The 20,378-nt window shown below is 39.1% G+C and overlaps 1 long non-coding RNA gene across 1 annotated transcript; it reads right to left on the reverse strand.

Annotated features, from left to right (window-relative positions):
* Positions 1–1,926: 1,926 nt before the first annotated feature.
* On the reverse strand, positions 1,927–4,629 carry LOC136421017 (uncharacterized). Its single transcript, XR_010753366.1, has 3 exons — positions 3,753–4,629; positions 3,096–3,271; positions 1,927–2,639 (listed from the first exon to the last, which is right to left on the reverse strand). It is a non-coding gene; the product is annotated as an uncharacterized lncRNA (long non-coding RNA).
* Positions 4,630–20,378: the final 15,749 nt, after the last annotated feature.

Below are 20,378 nucleotides of genomic sequence, written 5' to 3' on the forward strand. Positions count from 1 at the left end.
ACTTGATAGTTTGAACGACACAGCTCTGATGAACCTGTCAATTTCAGATGAAGAGGAGCCTTTGAGAAGTGCAGATGAGACAACGGGAGCAGGGCCCGTTGAAGAGTCACAGCCAGAAGAGCAGCAAGATGACTCTGAGATACCGTTTACAATGGTTAAGCCAAAGAAAGCCAAATCAAAACCTAAGCAACTGTATCCTGATCCATGTCCTTACAAATTTGCCTGCAGCCATGGTCGCGACTGTCGTCATGGACACTCTGATACCGAAAAACAGTTCTTCAGAAAGCGTGATAGGGATCAGAGTAAAGAGGAGCGGATCAGAAATTCTCGAGGTTACAAGACCGTACTGTGCAACAACTATGCCCTGGCCCGAATGTGCCGATATGGAGACAAGTGCCGCTTTGCCCATGGAAAATCAGATGCCATCTGTAATAAGTGTAACGAAAGGGGACACTTCACTGAAGGCTGCCCGAACAGGCCGAAGCCAAGTTAACTCCTTGAGAGAGCCTTGGACCATTGACTGACAACAATGGACGGTGCAAATCATTAGGTTCTAATACTAAATGACAGATCCAGTTTAACTTGAATTTGGTCTGTTACATTGAAATTATCTTCTTAAGTGATCTTGCCATTGCACAAAATGCCAATTGGTTTGGCAGAACTTATTTGTCTGGAAGATATCAGGAATGTTTAATGCGTATCTATATCTGTGATATGCATTGATAATAGCATACATTACTGCCATGTAAATGATAGGAAATGTATTGTTTTCTTTTGAATTAAATACCTCGAAATAAGCCACTCACTGCCTGCATTTGATTTTGGCGGCTACATTACATTTTCAATTTTTTTATTCACTCTTTCAAATGGGCTTTAAGGACAAAATTCATTGTGCTGCAGTTTTCAAAGCTGGTTTCAACAAGTGTCATGAATTCAAAATGAACACGCCATCCTATACACTGCTCATAAGTCAGATGGTTTTCTGAAGAGTGACATGGTGTAGATTAAAAATCATGATGAATCAAGTCTTCTGTAGAAACTGTCTTCTTGGTTTATTTAAAAAATAAATCTAAGACTATGAAATCTATAACTTGTCAAGTGCTCTTTATTATTTTATCATCATCAGAGCATCTTATTGCTGCAGGTTACAAGCTTGAAATATATATATAGATGTAAAAGAATTAGTAGCCTCTCTATACCGTAGGATGGCTTACGTGTGGATACATTAATTTACTGTTCCAGGTGCTATCAGGGCATGCAGCAACTCTTGATTCTACATCATTTACACAGTACAACATACAATACACATACAACACATATATCTAAGATGTGTGATTTGAGTATTGATTAAACATAATCTATTCTAAGGCAGGCAGAGGACTGCATGGCATGCCACAAAACAAGACAGGAGAAAGTAAGGTCTAATCAGAGATAGCAGACTTCAACACCTCTAGCAGAACATGGAGAAATTACACTTGTGTCTACTCTTTCTGTCAGAACAGAGTGCACAACACACACATAGTTATACAAAAAATGCACACATACACACACACATAAGCACAGACATACAAGCACACACACACGCACATATATACACACATATAAGCACGCGCGCACACACACACACACACACACATATATATCTACAATAATCTGGAGCATTCTAAATGGCATTTGACTGCCTCACAATTGTGTTTGTGGTCTCTGTGAATCCTGCCTCCTTGGTGCCACCTTGAGCAGGTTTTTCACATAGTTGTACTTCTCAACAGACTCAATGTTGGCTTTGAAAAAAGCATGCATCAAGCAGCTATCATTGAAATTCGGGCAGCATTTTAGACAAGATTGTGGATCTCTTGGTGCCTCATTTTTTATGCCAATCTCTTTGAATGGCTGGTGCTCGGTATAAAAATAAAGCATGCTGATGTGAACTAGTATCATCAGTACATTAACACTAAGCAGAACCATGTTAGTAACCCATACAAATGTGTGTACTGTCGCTGTAGGCACCGTGCAAGTTACAGAGAAGGTCTCCTCTACAGAACATGGGAACTTATCTCGAATGCTGTTTATAGAAATGGGTTGGGACCAGAAACTTATAAAGAAAGCCACTGAAATGAGTATAGAGACTGTTTGCTTGATCACATAATATTTGTACATGCTACAGTCTGCTCTCCATTGCTTTTCTGCTGCCACTAACTCCTCTTGCCCATAAACAGGCACAACCTGCCTCTCAACTTGAGGTTGTACATTTCCCTGGGGTACCGCCCCCTGTCTTCCTGTCTGAACTTGGTCTTGAGTATTTTGTTTCCTAAATCTGTCATATAGAACTTCCATGTCATGTGCTATGAACCTTACAATACAAATGATCTCCCTGCCCTTAGTTAGATTCCATATCAAAAATGGTGCATACATAATGCCTGCTTGAACTACCAGCATCATGGCAAAGAACTGGTAGTTGAATATTGTGCCTTCAGGAAAGGAATTCTTTCCAGCGCAATAAGTATTTGCAAACTCAGAAAGTTGCCTGGTATAAGCAGATACACCACTAAAGGCGTTGTTGGTTGAGTTACTGATGGTTCCATTCTCAGGCTGCACAGTCGTGTTTACAAGGCTCAGGGGGAAACACTGGGTACTGGATCCTGAAAAAAAGGGAAATACGACGTTTAACATTACATGATACATACCCGTAGATCTAGAAAAAGACAAACTGAATGACCAGCTTTTTGGCAAATGGATGATACATGTATTTTCCTTCTCATTTTTTTAAAAGGTGTTATTGCAAATACATACAATGTCAAAATTGATATTTTACGATAATTTCATGTTTCTAGATAGGCTAAATCATAATGGGCGTACATGGCCATATATTTGTATAACTATATATTGAGGTTGACTCTTCCAAACCTTTGTTTTATAGACCCTTGAATTTCCATTTAGGCCAATAAACATGTTCTGTCAGCAAGAGAGTGTATATGACCTGAACAGATGGAACATTTTATTTATAACACAAAGATTTTATTGTAGACTAAGAAACAATTATGCAATGCTATGTTTAGGGACTTGTCCATCAATAAGTCACAAAATTTCATTATTACCTAGAAGATCGCGCCCAACCAGGACAGTAGACATGAGGAGAGGGAGCCAACAGGAGATGACTTTGGAGAAAAAGTCGCCCCACAACTCGGCATGGAGACGAGTCGGGTCGGTCACATCCACAAAACCCTGGTCAAGGATACTGTTGAACATCTTTATTTCTCACAAATGGCTTCAGCTGTAAAATTGAATACAATCCAATTATGTTTATACCATCAAACAATATTTTGCACTTGACTTATAATTTACCAGTGGGTATAGTTAACAACAAGCAATAGTGATAAGTGCGAAAAAAGTGTGAAAAAAATTGTCCATAAGAGCATTCCTCCCTTCATTTGCCAACAATTTATTTTTCGTATTCATCTGTGAACTTAGTGTGACCAATTTTGACTGCAACTGTGCCATTGTTGGGCAGATAACAATTCCTAATATGTTTTTTATATACTATGGACATGCAACACGAGAGGCATTTGAATACCTAACATAACCATACATACAGAAAGCTGCCGGTGAATGGTAATATGTTATATTTGATTTGAACAAATATAGTGGCCATTGTCTGCACAAAAACAACAACAAACTTTCAGTACATTCAAGGGGACCCATGTGATTTCATTACAACTAAGGTCATTGAATGGTTAACATTTAGGTGACCAAACCTGATATGATTTCTCCACTTGTTGATCATGAAGATGAACACCCTGCAGAAACTAACATTAACACACATTCAAGCATTAAGAAAGGCTCAGAATTTGGACAAGTTCTGCCTGGTCCTTAGTGAAAACGGAAGTTACATGTGATTCATGGCTGATTAGGTCCAGCGCAAATGTGTGTATGCCAAAGGTCAAGGTTCACACAGCACAAAGCATTCAACAGCCTGAGGGTAAACATGCATGTATGAAGGACTCAGGTGACAAACACAGCATACTGTTACTGTTTAAGTTTTGCTCTTTTTTCTTCACAAAATGTTGACTCTATCTGGCAACCAAATTATAAGAGGAAATGTGACGAGAAATTCTACCTGGCCCTCTTCACTCTCAGTAAAAATGCACAGACATTTCAGTTCTACATATCATTGTAGGAACTACTTATTACCTGAGCAGGTGTGGCTCTGTTGCGGATGGATATTTAGTGGTAAAGCGGTGATAAGTAGTGGGTACCTAACATGGTCGTCGTTCAAGGTACAGGAAGTTCTCCGGCTCCAAAACTGGCAAAAGACTGCACGAAAGACATGATTTCTTGAAGAGATTTCTTGCTAAAGGTATTCCTAAGACAGTTTAGAGTTTTTAAGGATTTCTGGATCAATCTATTAACCAACTTTTGTCATGTGATAACTGAGAGAACCAATCAGGCTATTGAAATTTTTAGGGGTCCGGAGTAACAATACACTCAGGTGGACTTTGTCTCATGAAGTCGTATCTCTGTCTTATGCTCATAAGTCCTATGACTGTTTTTTATGGGTAAACGTCTAAATGTCTTGAGATAATCACGCTTATAATGATTATCATTAAATTCAAGGTTTTCAGTTCTTTTCAATTCTCAACATTTCCACTCGGTTAAATGCTACTATTAGTAATTGTTACTGATCATGAATCAATATAACTTTAACTGAAACATGACAGAACAAATTTTTGACTTTTATTGACTACCAGAGAGTATAATGTATATATTATTGTATTTTCCATTAGTCTCAAAGAGAAACTTTTCTTTTCAGAAACAACAACAAAACTGTCAACCATAATGAATAGAATCTTAAATAAGAAAAATAAGAATGGCAGTCGAAACAAAGTGCATGAGCCAGACTCCACAGATGGTAGTGAATTCAGACACCGGATGAGACCAGATGATAAAGGTAAGATATATGCTGAATAAAAACTGTACCTTTAACATTTGAGGGATATAAACCCAGGATTTAATACTAATAGTGTCAGACAATGTTTATTACCTTTGCCAAGAATTTCATGTTTTGGGTAGCATTTTTACTATGTATATGTGCATGAAAAGCATAACTCAAGAAGGCCTGGAGGGATCGTCTTGATATTTTGTATGTCACTTTAGGTCTCCTAACAGCTACAGCAATGCTGTATAGTTACTGTTAATAGTAATCACTTAAAATACAGGAGAGAGGCTGACCAAAGTAATACAGGTTTCAAGGACTAAATGTTTCAATGGGGATGGTTACCTAGCTAACTATTTTGCAAAGATGCTATCACAGGAGCAAACAATAGCTAAAATAGAATCATGGATGGTTATCAATTATTGGTCATTCTACCACAGACTACAAAATTCCTGTTAATAGCTGTCTTCACGGTACTGTTCCTTCTAAGAAAAATTCTCAGCATCACTTATTCTTTACTGACATTACTGTTCTATCTTATTCTGTTAACAGGACAACACTTGCAGAACACTGGTCCAGGAGCAAACCAGGTGGAAAAAGGTAATAATATTATCATTATAACTAAAAATCCTTTCAACAAGCCTGTTAAGAAATGACATAATGATTGTGTTCCTTGTGAATTCAATGTTTCTTTCTAATGACTGTTTCAGGAGAAACAACATTTTAAAGACTATAGGAAGACTGGAAACTTTAACACTCATCCCAGATATCTATATCATATTGAGTTAATGTATAATATACATTTAGTCTTTTGTTACCTTCGCCATGGTTATATTTCGGTATATAGCATTTGCATGTTTGTGTGTGTGTGTGTATGTGACCAATAGTATTTGTTATCATTATTGTTGTTAATATTATCATTATTAGAAGTAGTGATGTGGATGAACAGCATAAGTCGAGGAGGCCTGGATGGATTGTATTGATATTTGGTATGTGCACGTGGGTATCATGATTTATTTATTTCTCAGTTACATGTCTTGTGCTTGAGAGTCCTATCATGGAATGCAGCGAATTTCTAAACTTTCCTAGGCTTATTAGTTGATATATGTAAAATTAACTCCTGAATCACGTGATTAACATAAATGTATGATTATGTAACTAAGCCATCAGATAAGCTATCTACAGACCAAAAATCATGACCCATCAACCCCTCATTGAGTTATACTGACTTAAAAAGTTTGAAAAAAAAATTGCCTCCTGCACTTCCAGACATGCCACTAGGGGGCCCAAACCTACAAGACTTACTCTCCCTTTCAAGAGCTGCCACTCAAAATTGACGACCATACCATTTCCAGAACACGAGATATCAAAACAGGTTAGTTCTTCTGCAGTCCGACAGGGGGCCCAAAATCTTATCATTTTGAAGTCTCATGAAGACCTACCCACAAAAAAATCAAGACAATCCATCCAGATATTCTCAAGTTATAGTGTTCATACAGACACACGCACCTGTCCAGAAAACATAACCTTCTTGGTGAAGGAATTTATGCAAGCAAGGGTCACACAAATCCAATTTCGGTCACTGTACAGTCGCTCAACAATCACTGTCTAGTGGAAAGGTCCAGTAGGACATCATTTCATAAAATTTATAATGCAAATTTACAAATTGAGAGCAATAGACCAATCCTCACAGTCCATTCACTGAATTAGCAGTTCAGCCAATGAGAGAATGGCACTCAGTAGTAGTATATCCAATGAGAGAAAGGCTGTGTGTCTGTCAAATATTTGCATTTCTATGTATTTATTTTGCATTTCTACTGTAACATTTTGATGGAGGTGGCCAGGATTGGTCTATTTACTAACAACTAATATCCACTTTTATTGGCTGATACATGTTATAAAGGCAAAATGAAGCAACACTTTGTGGAAAGATGTTAATTCGAGTGACGCTGACTTGTGTTTACATCTTCCAGAAATCCCAAAGGCCCCAGACGGATTTGAAGTTGCACAGGCTACAACTGACTTCATAGAATTACAATGGAAACGGGTCACTTCTAACAAGCTGCATGGGTACCGCCTGGAACGTTCCATTGCGTTTGAAAACAAGTGGGGCAAAGCACATGACAAACCTGTATTACCAGCTAAAACCACAAGGTTCAAAGTAGGCAATATGGAACCTTATGAGGCATATGATTTTTGTATTAAGTCTGCAGCTCTTGAAGACATGTCCGGTGAGCTATTCTTCAGTGATGGATCCAAACTGAGAAATGTTGTAGCGAAAGAGAAAGGTTGGTATCTTCATGTACTTACCTTTAGTCAGTTACTTTTGATTTGAATATCATTAAGTAACTTAAAGTGCATAAGACAACAATGACATCAAAATTAAGAATTTCCCGAAATTATAATAATATTGTTCAACAGCATATTAGACATTTGCACAAAATATACACTTTGGATGTTATTGAACATCGAACCATCAAAACATCATACCTCCAGCTTTTGATTCTTCCCACCAGGTAATTACATTAATCAGTGACTTGCCCCCTCGTGACGTCACAATGAACATGGCAGCCAGTATGGAACTTTGAATTGCGGCTCGGAAAGAAGATTCTTTTGAGAAGCAAACAAAATGAATATTTTCATGTCTTTCAATTGAAAGTAATCACATTATAATTAAGCACTGTTTGGTCATCAAACAATGGTTTTCACAAGCCGTGGTGTTAGGTTCCGAACCGGCTGCTGTGTTCATTGTAACGTCATGAGTGGTCAAGTCTCTGAATAAAGTAATTACCTGGCAAGAAGATCAGAAAAGAATCAAGAGCTGGAGGTATGGTAGTAAAAATGCTACCCAAAACATGATGGTTTGATGTTAAATAACATCAGAAGGGTGTGTATTTGTTTTAAACGTTCATATTCATTGAATGATACTATTTCTAAGTGCAGATGAAGAAAATGCTGTATTTTGGTGTCATATACACTTTAAAAAGAAGAACCATATTGGAGCTAAATGCTCAATGCCAGTCAATCCATCTTGATTTTTAAGCAGCATAACAAAATTTATATTCTAAGTAATAACTGAGATGAATTGATTGAATTTAAGTTTCTGAACTTTTTGTACAAAAAAAGGTAATACTATCTAGTTTTAGGTATTAATCTTTTCATTGCAATTTTTTGGTCATTTTTATGATAATGTTTCTTGCTGGATACTGTCATCAGTGAATGTCTTCTATTGATTGAAATTGATCATGCTATAGTTATTATCATATTTTCAGGTCAGCCATTCCCACCAAGAGACGTTAAGGTGAAAGACCTTAAAGAAGAGTCTGTGTCATTGACTTGGTTGGACCCTGAACCAGATGATGAGAATGATGAAAATCCAGTCACCTATGAATATGTCATAGAGATGTGCCGCTATACTGATGGAAACATCCTGAATATATGGAAGGAATGTGGTGAAAGAACAACAGAACTTAGTTGTAAAGTAAAAGTTCAGCACAATGGAAACTACCGCTTCCGTGTGTCAGCACATAATAAGGACAGGAACATTAGCAGCCTTCCAAAGGAAATGGGTAGGAAATCAAGATTATCATTTAATGTAATGATTCAAGGTTAAAGAACACATTGACCATACTGTTGTAATACCAATGTCACCAACACATTGTATGATTCCTAATGGATATGTACATGTACCGGTATGATGTACCGTACATTCTCATGATGAAAGCAATGCCAGTATATTTCTAAAATCACAGGATGATGTACCTGAATATTCTTATTGTATTGATGTCTGTTTTGCAGGTAACCCAGAGATACGTATTCGCATCAAACAGAGGAATACAGAAATAGGATGGCTTGAACGACTATTGAGAAACTGGAATTTCTTTGGTACAACACCTGAAAGGCAAGAGGATGGAAGCATTGTCTTTGTCATTTCCTGTCATGACATGGGTGGTCTTCGTGAACTGTGGATGAACTACAACCTGGGGAAACTGCACAAGTTCTTCCAAGATCTGTTTGCCCTAGAAGAAGGCCCTGCTTGTGACCTAACTAACACAGAACTTGACATCGAAATTGACCCTGAGGATTTCTATGCCTGTCGTCGACATCTCATGTTGACTAATACCACCAACAGAGGGTTTAGGATGGTGAACCTGGAGGATGCTCATTCCAGAGGTAAGTCTTTTGTTATTGTTTTGTTTAATATTATGTTGTTTTTAGCTTAAGCCCTTGTCATAAATCTTAAATGGCTGGCCCAAGATTGAACATTGGGTAATTTGTACGTGGTCAGGAACATTAGTATGCTTAGCATGGATATCTAAGTAAAGATAATCACTAGTATTCATTCAACAAAGTCACAGTATACCAGGAAAATAGGCAAGGATATGTATGCCACTGTTTTTAACGAATGCCAAATTCTTAACAATTTGTCTTCCAGCACACAAAAAACTGGGACTAAGTGAGGACTACCCAGTTTATTGCAAACCACTTTCACACAGGACAAACTGCTCACAACTCGACTTTCTGGACCTAGCAATGCCCACCAACCTTGCAACAGGTACATACACTAAGTCTCATTGAAAAGTTGGGTTTTGGATAACTAAAGACGGCAAACCACTGGTTGTCACAGTGCTTTGATTATTACGTATGCTTAAGTTCAGAACAATTATCTAATGATTTGCAAAATATATGCATGCTCTTTGTTTACAAGCGAATAATCACTGACTCAGAGGTACACCCTGTTTGACAACATATTTATCTACCAGCAACCTTTACATGTACTCATGTGTGATCTTTACATCCAAGGTATAGGAAAGACATCACCTCATGAGCAGACAGCAGAGAGATCACCTGGGACAGCAGAGAGACTACCAGGGACAGCAGAGAGGTCACCTGGGACAGCAGAGGGGTCACCTGGGACAGCAGAGGGGTCACCTGGGACAGCAGAGAGATCACCCGGGACAACAGAGAGATCACCTGGGGCAGCAGAGAGATCACCTGGGACAGCAGAGGGCTCACCTGGGACAGCAGAGGGCTCACCTGGGACAGCAAAAGAACCGAAATTAGGTGAGTCCATATCACCAAGCATATTCATGAGAGGGTGAGTGCTAATCTTTAAAAGCAGAGTAGGGGTATACATGACTAAGTTATCTAATACAGAACTCTGTTGTCTCTGTCTAATCATTTTTTTTTTACAATTAGTAGGAATACAACGCACTCCCTCTGCAGACAGTCTGACAGCCTTGCTGGCCCCACCTAAGCAGCCTGGCATGAATCGTCCTCTTCTGACAAGTCTGGACCTGGCCACAAACATAACTCAGGAGGACACAAGCTTCTTAGACAGGATCACTTATTCCTCCATTAGGCAGCTAGCACAGAAGAGAACAAAGATGTCAACATTGCAGGCAGAACAGGAGATAATAAAGAACCAGTTAGAGTCTGAAAGGCATAATACACACCATCTCAAGAAGGTAGTCACCCGGCTCACACAAGAAAAGGAGAAACTTCTCCTGGACCACAAGAAGGAAATTGAAGAACTGACACGTGACAGTAATCACATGAAAGATAGCAACAATGAACTTCTTGCTGAAAATACAAAACTGACAAGCAGACATGAGATAGCTAAGAACCAGTTAGAGTCTGAAAGGCAGAATACACAGCATCTCCAGAAGGTAGTCACCCGGCTCACACAGGAGCAGGAGACAGCACAGAAAGTTCTCCTGGAAAACAAGAAGGAAATTGAGGACTTAACAGGAGCCAATAAGGGTATGACAGACACCATAGAAGAACTAAATCTTGTTGAAAAGACAAAACTGGACAACAAACTGCTAATGATGGAACAAGAAGAAAAGTTAAAGGGTCAAAAGGTGGAGAGTCTCCACCAGGATGTCACCCAGCTTACACAGGATAAGGAGACAGCAGAGAAAATTCTCTTAGAACACATGGAGGAAATTAAGAATGCAACACAAGAAAATAAGGGCCTACTTGCTGAAAAGACCAAACTGACCAACAAACTGGCAATGATGGAACAAGAAGAAAAGTGTAAGGACGTAAAGATAGAGAGTCTCCAGAAGGAAGTCACTCGGCTCTCAAAGGAGAAAGTGCAGAAGGACAAAGAACAAGAAATTGAAAAGAAAGAACTGACAGAGATGGTGGCAGGTTTGAGGGGCAAACACGAGAGAGCTCAGCGCCAGGTAGAGTTACAAGAAGGCATGGTGAGAAGTCTCCAGAGGGAAGTCAAACGGCTCACACAGGAGCAGGAGACAGCACAGAAACATCTCCTGGACAACAAGAAGAAAACTGAGTACTTAACAGCAGAAAATAAGGGTAAAGAAAGGTCCATACAAGAACTGAATGCTGAAAACACAAAACTGAGAAACAATCTGGCAATGGCAAAGGGTGAAGAACAAGAGCCACCCATACAAGCTGTTGATGAAGCAGCAGGGGAAATGGTGCTATCATCACAAGATGGGTCAGGTAAACACATTTTTGTTTATTCATAACTTAGACCATGTGTTTATTGCTTTCATTCTGGTTGTAGGATTAAATCACTGAATAATCATTAATTTTGGATCATATTCTATATTCAGGTTTATGTCTATCAATACAGTCATATATGTTCCCAACTCCATGTAAGATTCTGCATACAGAATATACATAATCACACATTTTGCAAACATTTCTGTTTACCATAGAATTGCTACATACAGCTTCAGTTGATGATGAGCAGCTCAGTTCTGAAATGGTCACACACAAGGTAAGTAACTGTGATCATGACTGTATTCAGATAAGTCTTGCATCTCACAGTCAAGTGACATCTAAACATAAATAAGAATCAAGGTACATGTATTGTACAATGTACATGCATACTTGTATTAACCTTTACATACAATGTACATGTATATCAACCTGGTTCAATATGGTTAGACAAAATGCTTATTATATAATAGACTATAATGTATTTTGCAGCCTCCAGTTTGATTTGAGAATTCCAGTTTAATTTGGAACACATTTCAGTAATGATCTTAAAGTTAAACCCAAATGGCTTGATATCACAACTGGTAGGTGAAAATGAAGTTAAAATTTTATGTAGCAGCCATTTGATGAGCCTTTGGGGATTAGCCAAATTCTGCACCATACATGTAACCTTCCAACTTGGTGTTTTCTTTTTGCACATCATCTCTCTCTTCCTGCACAATCATAGATAAAGTCAGAATTCGGACTACACTTCATCAATGGCTGCTATATATTTCTAACTTCATTTTCACCTACCAAAATATTAAGCCATTTGGGTTCAGGTTACTGAAATGTGGGAGGTAGTCCAAAATTGAACTGGAATTCCCAAATTAAACTAGAGATTGTTTATTGCACACTCAGTTAATATTTCAATTACTGCATTAATGCTAAGAGCCAGTTCTTCAACCTCCTTGCTTCAACAAAGGAAGTTTGATACTGATCATGGTATTTTCACTCCGCATGGTGTGACGCATGGTATAAAATGAAAGTTGCTCTTGTTAAGTATTTTGTGTGCAACCTGAATTTGATGATTTAGTGGTGATAGAATACATGTAGCTTCAAACCTTGACTTGTGTACATGTAACATATGGATGGTTTATTCGATAATGATTAAAAGATTGACAATTATGAATGGAGCAACATAACCACAGATGCTAATGACTAAAAACTATTGTTTAGGGTGCAACAGATGCCAACGAACCTCCTGCTGTGCATGATGGGAAAAGATCTGACAGCACTCGAGACCAGGCAAGGTGAGGCCTTGTTGTAATCTTTTTTCCTTTATTGTAATTCTATCATTCTGATTCAGGCTGTAGATGCCATGTTGTTTACAAAGTCCACAACCAATGTGAAAAAGGAATGATCATTGATAAGTAATTTGATAGATGACACCTCAGGGCTACATTTAGTCTTTGATTTAGAGATGAAGTCAATTAACTGAATATTTCTCCCAACTCCTTGGAATGAAAAAAATGTCTCGGGAAGAGAGAAATTAGTTTTTAAATGTAGTAGTAAATTGTAGTAGTATCCAGTCTTAGATTATACTGCTGCGGGGTTCCCTGACGCAGGGGTAGGCAGCAGTCGGCAAGTCTTCACACACCGCCTCCAAGCGGCTCTGTCCAGCGGGTCCACGTTGCTGAGGCCGCACTCTGTAATGTGCACTCTGTAATGTAACGCACTCTTTAAAGACTGCTAAATTTAGTAGCAGTGTGACAAAGGCTATTGTTTGGCTAAAGAATCCTCCTTTGCCACACAGGACAGAACCAGTACCAGACATAAACATGACAAGCATGGCAGAGGATCTGAGGATCAACGTCACAGAGAAACCAGACAATGTCAGTCCTGCTGATGGCAATGTACTAAGGGTTGCAAAAATTTGTCACAACACAGAAATGGTGGGGAAGTTCTTGGGGGGTCCTGTCTGGGCAGATTCTGAGGAGGAGTTCAGAAAGATATTAACAACAGCCATCACAAATGGCGACACATTGTTGGAACAAGAGGTTCTGAAATCTCTTGGAGATCTGTACGCTGACAAAGGCAAAACGACACTTGATGTGTCACTTTTGTCCGAGGCGGTTGCCATGTACAACAAGGCCCTGACAAGATGTGATGGGTCAGAAGGGAAAGAGACTTTGCTTCATCGTATCCGGTACACAGAGAAGGTGGAGGAAGCAATAAAACAGGTAATCGTATGTTCTGCTATATTCTGAATGCACTAAATTGATCAGGACAATTGAGATGGTACATCTGTTATACACTGAATACAGATGTGCACTGTATTTACATAATTAAATGGTTACTTTTGTCAGTTAGGATTTTCACTTTGTTTGGCCTTTGGGGAGATGAAGGTCTTGGCCAATTGATGACATGCACCCTATCAGTATCACATCAATGTGTTAATGATCATGCTTAAATCAACAATCATTGAATTTATACAACATACACTTCTACATTGGCCTTCCTCGAGTCAAGTCGAGTCATTACCTTTGGCCAATTCAATTGTGCACTAAAATTTAAATAACACAATTGCCTGCCTGTTAATCATTCCTGACTTCTTATTGGTTCTTGTAGAGGTCAACACGTACGCAAGACGTAAGAGGACGGCAGGGCCACTTCTCTCCCTTCTCAGCTGCGCCCTTTAGCGACATCATCACTGATGGAATGAACCAACAGCACATGTACGTACAGGAAAGGTTGACTGGTTTAAAAAGCTTCTGTATAAATTGGAGAAGAATATTAGGCATTCTGTTATTCAATTTCAGTGCCCAAGAATGGAAGAATGCTGGAAATGCCAATTAGTGTCAACTGTTTGTTTGTAATGGCATGTTGAATGTTTTATAAAACTGTTTGAACTTAAACAAAGTAGGGAGCATTTTCTAAATACGTACATGTACTTAGTATGTGAATTAGACATTTCATTCAAATACTTCTGTGTATAAAGTAGATTCAAAAGGATCTTATGACAAACAGGTTGGGCAGAGCTTTGTAACAAATGGAAGAGATGAATGTCCAGCACCTAGGTTACATTCAACTTGATATTTTGTCAGGGTCCCATTTCATTTGCTGCCATCATAAAAAGCGCTGTTAATGATCTATGGTGTTTTTTATTTTGTTTGTTTTAGCTCCTACCGTAGGAACATCCAGGCGGCAGACCGTGAGCTGGGAAATGGAGACCTGGACGCAGCAGAACAGAACATAGCAGCTGCCTTGAAACTTATTCACGGTCTGTCATGCACTTTACATGTATACTCCAGCTAATCATGCTAACTTAAGGTCTTGTTTCTAAAGTTTGAAGTTGCAATTGCAGCTGAATTATGTAAATGTTTCAATGACAATTTCTATCATGGAATATTCGGTTTACGTTGATGAAGGTTAGACATCCAGGTAGTAAGATACGCCAAAAATAGTTACTCAAGCAACTGGATAAAATTTTCAAAATTTTATCCAGTTAAGTAAATATCCCCATGGTATTAAGTTTAGTATAACTGTTAAGTTTGATGCATTATGATTTTTTTCAACCTACAGATCCAAGTAAACCGGACAAGGCTAAAGAAGCCGACTGTCTCTGCCTCTTGGGTGACGTCTACGTCGAGCGAGGCAAGCGGACAGGAGAAGGTAGGAAATTCACACAGGCCGCAGCTCTGTATAACGCCTCCATGGCACGGACAGATGGAGACAAACAAAACTTTGTAACAAGACTGCAAGAAACAGAAAGGCAGTTCCTTAGGAACACCTGTAAACTAGACTGTGAACGGTGTCCATCCAGCAGCACATTAGATCACAGAAAGGAACTGCACAACATGCGCGCCCGTGTGAAATCCCAGCTTGAAACAATTCATCAGGAACACAACCCTTATCAGTATGATGAAGATGATCCTGTTGTTAGAGAAGTAGAGATCAAACGAGCAGAAGCAATCAAGAGCTTGTTGAAGAGTATCACTATTGAAAGAAAAGAGTTTGTCCAACTTCTGACAGATGAATGTATCGCCAAGCTTGGTGCTCCTCCTTGCAAGTATGCTTTCATCGGGCTAGGGTCACAGGCAACAGAACTGGTCACGCCTTACTCCGACCTTGAGTTCGCCCTTCTGCTTGAGGAGGGGAAGGATAATGATGATACACGGAGGTACTTCCTGAATCTCACACACTACTTACACCTTAAAGTCATCAACCTTGGTGAGACCATCCTCCCAGCAATGGCCATCCCTTCACTCAACGACTTCCTCTCGGAAGACCCAGGGAAAGACTGGTTCTTTGACTCCATCTCAACTCGCGGCTTTGCCTTTGATGGCTTCATGCATTGGGCTTCTTATACTCCTTTTGGAAGAGACAAGACCAGAACCAAGCCTTCTGTCAGTCTTATCCAGACTCCTACTGAGTTGGCCAAATATCAACATCTGGACATCGCCCTGGCGGAAGGCTATCACCTGTACGACATCCTCAGACGGGCGTCCTACTTAACAGGGGAAGAGTCTTTGGTGGACGAGTATACGGACAGAGTAAAAAAAATCTTATATAGTTCACCTCTAGATCACGGTTCACCTCTGCGGTCACCGTTGTCAGCAATGCAAACACTGTATCAGAATATTCACCAAATAAGAAATGTTGAGCCAACAGGTCAAATTCTTGATGTCAATAAAGAAATATACCGTTTCCCCAGCGTAGCCATAGATGTGTTGAGTATTTGCTGCGGTATTACGGTCCCCAGTGTGTGGGAAATAATAGAAGAACTGCACAGGACACAACGGATCACTCAGGAAGATGCCCACCACTTGACTGTACTGATCAGCATCGCAGCGGAGCTACGGTTAAGAACGTACATTGCCAATGGAGGACAGAAGGGCGGAATGTCTCCTCTCACTGAGATGAAACCCCAAATGTATGAACATGATGTAGTTGACTCTTATGTTCAGTCAGTCTATTACATACCTGACTCGAAAATGCTTTTCAGGTACTATTATACTGCCATTCCATTAAAAAGGTGCATTATGGATACAGCTACGAATGCAAAGTCAACAACAAAGATATTCAAAACAGCACTCTTTGACATTTCATCTGAAACAAGGGGCAGAATAACACAACAGCTGTTCCATTTTGATGCATCCATATGTCACTGGCAAACAGCACTAGGACAGGCGGGTGGAGACGAGGAGAAACAATTCAAAATACTTTCTGAACTAGGAAATTCCTTGGAACAGCGTGGTGACTGTAAGCAAGCAATGAGCTACTATGAACAGGCACTCAGAGTCGGAAATACTATCTATGGAGACAAGAAAGTGCATCCCAACATTGTCTCATTACATGAGAGGATTGGAAAATGTTGGAGTGACCTTGGTGATCAGAGTAAAGCTATCAGTTATTACGAACAGTCACTGAAGATGATGAAAGTCATCTATGGCGAAACAACAGCACATCCCAACATTGCTTCGTCATTAAACAACATTGGAGCATGTTGGAGTAACCTTGGAGATCAGACGAAAGCTATCAGTTACTACGAACAGTCACTGAAGATGATGAAAGTCATCTATGGCCAAACAACAGCACATCCCAACATTGCTTCGTCATTAAACAACATTGGAGCATGTTGGAGTAACCTTGGAGATCAGACGAAAGCTATCAGTTACTACGAACAGTCACTGAAGATGATGAAAGTCATCTATGGCGAAACAACAGCACATCCCAACATTGCTGCATTAATTAACAACATTGGAACATGTTGGAGTAGGCTTGGTGATCAGAGTAAAGCTATCAGTTATTCTGAACAGTCACTGAACATAATGAAAGCTATCTATGGTAAAATAACAGCACATCCCGGCATTGCTTCATCACTTAACAACATTGGAGCATGCTGGAGTGAACTTGGCGATCAGGGGAAAGCTATGGGCTATTACAAACAGTCACTGAAGATGATGAACGCTATCTACGGTGATGACGCTGAACATTCCGACATTACAAAAGTACTGAACAACATTCAAGGTTGTGGGAGTGGAAAGCTATCTGAGGCAAAACAACAGTACATCCTGATATTTCTTCATCATTCAGATGACATTGGAAAATGTTGGAGTGAAAAAGACGAAGATGAAGATGATGAAAGCTATGTACGATGACATCACAGCGAATCCCGACTTTCCAAAAGTATTTTACTGAACAACATTCGAGTATGTAGGAGTGCACTCAGTGTTTAGAGCACGGCAATAGTTGTCGCAAACAGTCAATCAAGGTTAGCTAACTATGAGGACACTACAGCACATCCTCAATTAGTCTTGCCATATCATCTCATTTTGTACATATAACTTATCTAATCAAGTGACTGTGCAGTACATGGGAAGATACTTGTTTTGTCCTTGGTGGAACTCATAGCAGTTAAAGACAGCTGCTGTAACATGTACATTTACAAAGCAAGGATTATCACATGAATGTCAATATTTGCAATGAAGGAAATATCAAGTGACCTGAAAGTGGATTGCTTGGACCTAACCTTAAAACCATACCTACAACAATTTGGGAGAGAATAGAAGAAATGGCAAAACAACACCTCGTGTAACCAGTCCCAACAATTCCACAAAACTTGACAGTGCTTACCAGCATCTCAGCAGAACTCAGGCTCAGAACTTACATTGCAAAACTAAAGGTGGACAGAAGAAAAAACTGTCAGCTTTGGTGTCAAATGCATATGGAAGCAACAAGCAAAGTATCCATACAGAGCAATGATGAAGCATAAACAACAGCACTGAAAACGGTATTATATAGACCAGATGAAAAACGGCTTCTGACGATACACAGATCCATGATATGTGTCATGTTGTATAGTTATCATGTACTTTCTATAACACATGACCACATTGTGTTTTACAGCACTACTCTGGGACTTCTTTTAATGCATTCTGTGAGCTTAGCTTGAGAGCCTAAAATCAGGGGTGCCAAAGAATACATACAAATTTTACGGAATACATACGATCCATTACTAGAAACATACGATCTGTACGGAATACATAGGATCCATTACGCAGAAACATACGATCCGAACGGAATACATACAATCCATTACGCGGAATACATACGATCCTTACTAATTTGCTGGCCATCGCGCTAGCACAGAATCTAGCTTTGTCTGGTCCTCCTAGTTGGTCTAAGCCTACATCAGTCTTAATTTAGTGCAGCTTGAGATTTTTAGAGTTTAGCCGGATGGGATACGCCATTATTAAGCTCTTAAAAGCCAAGATATCGTACAAAGAACTGGTTATCCCGAGTCAGCCATCTTGAATTTGCCGCCGGTGTCACGTGATCCAGGCACATTTCTCCAAATTAGTAAGGATCGTATGTATTCCGTAAGGATCGCATGTATTCCATAAGGATCGTATGTTTCTAGTAATGGATCGTACTATGTATTCCGTAAAATTTGTGTGTATTCCGTAAAATTTGTATGTATTCTTTGGCACCCCTGAAAATGCAACTGTCAGGGTATTTATATTAAGTGTCATGTAGAATCCTGTAACAGCTGTATGTATTTTTTATGTGTATACAGATGAATCTATTGCTGGATCTATGAAAATGTAGTCAACTCAAATGTGCAATTTACTTTTCCTGGGATTAAGATGATTTCAGATTTTGTCAACTACAGAGTGACTATGCAACTGACTTATGTCAAATAAATTTTCCTAAACCTTTTCCAAGAAACTGTAATAAGGAAGGAAGGCAATCATAATTGATTAAACATTTCCTTCACCTTTCTTTAATGACTTTTCCACTTACTTAAGTAAACACTTATGAGCACCTTGTACACATAACCAACCCCAAAACAGCATAAGAACAATGGAAGTACAGCTACTTATTCTTCTATTTCCCCAAAGGAAAAGGTATCCATCTACTAGTATATGCCTGCGTGTGAAATGTTGACTGCAGCGGTTAATACAACTTCATACTATTTTAGCCTCCTTCTTAAAGTGTAGCCATACTAAGACGAGTTTTTAACTAATTTTTTTTTAAAGTTCATATTATCCTGTTTATACACCGAGTTTGTACAAATACACTGGTGCAAAAGTAGCCACCGTACAAAGGCTGAGTAGGAAAAGCCAGCACTCTAAGACTTAGAGTAGTCTGGGTACTGTACATATCTTACATAGTTTACACACTCACACACACACTCTCTCACACATACACACACACACAAACACATACACACACACACACACACACACACACACACACATGTACACATGTACACAAGAGACTTATGTCTACATGCATAAGAGGGCAAGTCTCTGCCAACTAAATACCAAAAAGGACCATTGAAAATTTTGCGTATGCTTAGATATAGTGTATTCCACTATCATTAGGTAAAAACTGACAGTGACAGGTCTTTTTGAAATTCACCTGTAGTATATGAATATAGATCCAAAAGTTTTGCCACTGTTAACTAACCTCAAGTTAGTCTCATTTGCTTCATATGCTGACATTTGTACCAAGCGCATATTGAACCAGAAAAAATTGTCTTAATTGTACAAGACTGCCGTCCTCTCCCTATAACTTCAAGTATAAGCCAAATACGATGGGTTGTTTCCCCATCTTTTCATGCCTATCTCATCCAACAGGGGAACCCCACTGACTTTTATCAACAGGAAGACAACAAACATGGGAGAGAAGAAAACACCAAAAAGTACCATGATTGAGAATTTTGTATTATGCTCCAATATGTCATATCATTACTATAATTAAGGATATTTTGACTAACACATATAGCTATAGATCCAAAAGCTACACCACTGTTGAATACATCACAGGTTTGCCTAACTTTGCCTCATTTGTATCAAGCACAATGTCATATTGAACCAGAAAAAAATGGACCCTGACTCTGAAAACAAAAGCATCTAACTGTATATTACACTACCACACAAAAGGCACCAAGACTGCTGTCCTCTGCCTATAGATCAGATACCCT

The sequence above is a fragment of the Branchiostoma lanceolatum genome, chromosome 15 (assembly GCF_035083965.1).
Source record: "Branchiostoma lanceolatum isolate klBraLanc5 chromosome 15, klBraLanc5.hap2, whole genome shotgun sequence".
Classification (NCBI taxonomy): Eukaryota; Metazoa; Chordata; class Leptocardii; order Amphioxiformes; family Branchiostomatidae; genus Branchiostoma; species Branchiostoma lanceolatum.